The sequence below is a fragment of the Tachysurus fulvidraco genome, chromosome 20, assembly GCF_022655615.1.
Source record: "Tachysurus fulvidraco isolate hzauxx_2018 chromosome 20, HZAU_PFXX_2.0, whole genome shotgun sequence".
NCBI classification, from domain to species: domain Eukaryota; kingdom Metazoa; phylum Chordata; class Actinopteri; order Siluriformes; family Bagridae; genus Tachysurus; species Tachysurus fulvidraco.
The window spans coordinates 13,982,127-13,986,398 of NC_062537.1; positions in this window are offsets into that span (position 1 = coordinate 13,982,127).

Consider the following 4,272-nt stretch of genomic DNA (forward strand, 5'->3'; position numbering starts at 1 on the left):
GGGTACAATGGCATATGTAAAAAAAAATTTTTATACAGGATAAGACCACTGTAAAGAAGGCCTAAATGTAGATTGGGGAGTGGCACAAATTGGTAGTGGGCAAAGGTTTTTTAATTTACTAATTACCAAGTCTATATAGTTCAATAAATTAAAGCTTATGTGCTAATTTGATTTCCAGTTTAATACAATGTTGCCTGCAGTGAACGAGTAGGAGTAAAAGAGGAAGAATACGATTTCCATGTTAACTACGAAGTCCCTAATATGGTTAGAATGGCTACAAGGTCAAGGTTATTTATGAGGTATATATTCTTAAAATTCTACAGCACTGTTGTGCCCTGGGGATATTGGGTCAAATTCTGGGGAAGAAAACTTAAACATTGTTCCTGTGAACAGGTAAAGCAGCTTTTATTTTGCACAGCCATGTTGTGTGTTGTTCATAGTGTGGAAAAATATACATGGTATCAAACTCCTATTTACCGTCTGTAAATAATTAATGCCATAATTTTTTTTCTTCCATTGTTAAAGGAGTTAAGTGCCTGTTGGAGTTGTCTGAAAAGTATTTTGAATTTTGGCATGTATGCACTGTATATAAAGAGGCTAGATAGAAATGGAGCATGAACAGTTGGGTACATTTAATATATGCTTATTGACGGTTCTTGATAATTCAGCTGTCTGTTGTATGTTGAAAAATGATCGTAGAAAATTAAAGTGGTTTTAATAATCTGTTATATGGGGAGAGGAATCTACTTTCATGGCTGCTGTAAATGCTTAGTTCATTGCTGGACATCCCAGCATAGGTGTTTTGGAGCTTCTCTTCAACCTGTGATGATGCTGGAGTCAGAATAATGGATGGAGGGAGGGCTGGTTTTAAAAAAACATGATGACTAATGAGTAATTTTCTATACATTCATGCATCTATAGGTTAAAATGTTTATTCAATTTCTTGTCCTGTTTCTTTTATCTGTACCAGTCTGGGTGGGAACTTTCAGTACTGGCTTTTTCATTTGTCTTTTTTTTTAATGATATTTCCTTGTGTTCTTCACACAACTCAACAAAACAGTAAAGAGTTCAGAAAATTGATGAATATCTCAGTAAGTGCTGCAATTCAGATTTAATTTAAGGGTATTTACAACTCAACTGTGTTGAATAGCACTTTTTATATATTGACTGTATAGGTAGGCACCCAGTTGACTCTCACCACCCAAGTATTATACAAAACTAGATGTGCCAACAAATGTGCTTCAGGTCCTTGTCTATCTGCACTGCCACATGCCCTGTAATGGGGCTAAGCGGGTAATGTAGCCCTATATACCTCATAATGAATCTTGTTTTTGTCAGCAATTACAAGGAAATCACAACAAATACAAAGGAACCAGTTCTGCTAGCAGCCATAAATATCTACAGCATAAAATAAAGTGGTATGCTTGGGATCATGAGCAGTTCATGACCAGACTTCTCCATATACTTCTCTTCCGCTATGAGTTTTTCCTCTCATCTGTTCGTAGTATGAAGCTTCAGAACTATACAGACTTTTGGCTCTAATGTGGTGTGGGTTTTTTTTTTTTTTTTTGTGGCTCTTTAATGGTCTTAATCTTGATTTGCTCTCACTAATAGGATTATTTTGTTGTCTTTTGCCTAACGATTGCTTGCTTTTCTAGCAATGACGGATCACTTGGCTTCATATGGAGACTAACAGCAAAAAAAACAGGTTACACTTAAAATTTAATCTTTTATCTGCTGAATTATATTATTTCTCAAAATCTTTTTTTTTTTGGTAATTTTTATTAATTAATTTAAAATCCAATATACGGCGGTATGGAGCTAATGGAACAATAGTTATATAATTGAACAAAAACATAGATTAGATTCAACTTTGTCATTACACATGTATATGTACAAGGCAACAGAATGCATTTTGGCATCTAACCAGAAGTGCAATAAGCAGCAAGTGCAAGATGTACAGTATTTACAGTATGATAACAGTATGAACGGTAATATATGGTACAGATGTATATGCTATGGATATATAGGTATTTATATACAAGATATACAGGTTGTTTGCTATAGACATCAGCATTAGGGAAAAAGCTGTCCCTCAGTCTACTGGATTTTGGCAGGGGGAAAAAACAATATATGGGCAGGTTAAGAGGAGTCTTATTTAAAATGCTGTGAGCTTGAAATAGAAACTGGAAGTAAAGTTCCAGTCACTCAGTGAGCGGGTTTTCGGCTGTGCAACTTTCATACCAGACTGTGACTCAGTTATTCAGGAGGCGATAAAAGTTCACCACGTTGGCTTAAGTGTTCTCAGGAAGAACAGGCACTGGTGAGCTTTCTTGACCAGGCTGGAGGTGTTTGTGTTACATGACAGGTTGTCTGATATGTGGATACCCAGGAACTTGAAGCTGGAGACACATTCAACTAGCAGCTTGTTGATGTGGATATGGCATGCGTGCCCCTTCTCTTCCTCCAGAAGTCAACGATGAGCTCCTTTGTTTTGCTGGGGTTAAGGAGCAGGATGTTGTTGGCACACCATGTCGCCAGATGCTGTACCTCTTCCCTGTAGACTGTCTCGTGGTTGTTGGTGATGAATCCAATCACTGTGGTGTCATCAGAAAACTTGATTATGGAATTAGATTCATGCACAGGCCTGCAGTCATGAGTGAAGAGGGAATGGAGGAATGGGCTCAGTACACAGCCCTGTGGTACACCTGTGTTAAGGGTATTTCTGGACCTGTCTATATTGTATATTGGCCTGTACAAGATATGCAGGAATGGTGAAGGTTTTTTAATTGCATATAAGTCCCATAATCTATGTTTTAAATATTTGGAATATATCAGGAGATTAACTGAAAAATATATACTGTAGTTAGGAAGAATGTACATCTTCACTTAATGGAGAAAGAAGGAATTCTGCTTGTTGCCTTCGTTTATCTTCTTGTTTACCAATTTGTCCAACTCAGCGTGTGTTTTGGTTTTTCCAGTCAGCAGTGTTTATATCAACTTCTGCATCCTGTGGTCACTCCTTGACTTTGGTAAAAGTCTGTGTTTGTGTGTTCACCATCTCTGATTTAAAAGGGAATGGACAAATACAAGTTAATTTAATTAAGTTGTAATGTATCTGCTGTGGCCAGAGGTGGATTACAGACCAGGCTTTTGTGCCCATTTATGCAGTTATCCTATCAGTTAATTACAGGTCAAGAGCTTCAGTTAATCTTCGCATTAAACAGAATATGAAAAAAGTATGATCTCCGTGGCTTTAACTGGGACTGGATTGAGAATTTCAAAAAATAAGCAGATTGGTTTGAGGAAGGATACTGTAACTTGTGTAATTTCTCAGAAAAGCATCTCAACATGTGCAAGACCATAGCAAGTTTCACTCACAGGTACCAAGAACAGGAACCTGAGGCCATCATGGACACAGACTGAGGTTTGATGTGTTATAAGGATTATAACACAATGCTTATTTGTGTTTCTGTACACGTCCTGCCAGCACAGACCAATCTGGCTATTCTCCTCTGATATCACTCATCAGCAATTTTTTTCAGTTTATGAAAATACCAGATGGTCAGCAGTTTTTGAAAAAAAATCAATTCCAGCCCATTTTGTACAAACATTTACACTACAGTTAAAGTCAGGCAGTTTTCCCCATTCTGATGTTTGATATACCTCAAGCTCTTGATTTGTATCTACAATGTAAGAATCTAAGAAATCTAAGATATTATGTATTATGCTGCTACCCCATGATTGAATAAGTGCATAATGAGCAGATGTGTCCATTACAATGGATAGTAATTGTATAAATAACAATTATATTAATCAAGTTAGGAACTCACAGGTGCACACCACATGGATTGGGGTTAGGTTAATAAGATTAAGTGCATCAATTAGTGTATCAAATAAAACGTGCAAAGGAAAATAAAACTCAGGATGTGAATTTTTCCATTGGGTTGAAGTTAAATAAACTCCAAGATAAAACGGCCACAGAAGACTGGCTCAACATGTCACTCAATTTAGAGATACTGAATCTGAGCTTGTTAAAGAAATGCACTTTGATGATTTGGTGAATAAGCTTTAGAGATGAAAAGAAAGAAAGTAGCCAGTCGTTTAAGGCAAGACTGTTTTCTGTGTATCTCTAACACCAGTTAAAACTTTTTAATGGACGGACAAAATGGTAATGCATTATGCATGTGTTGGGTTGTGTGCAGGGCGGTCACGATCTATGTATTGGATCCTGCAGAGCAGGATAGGGAGGTGGCTTAGGTTCCTGCCAAG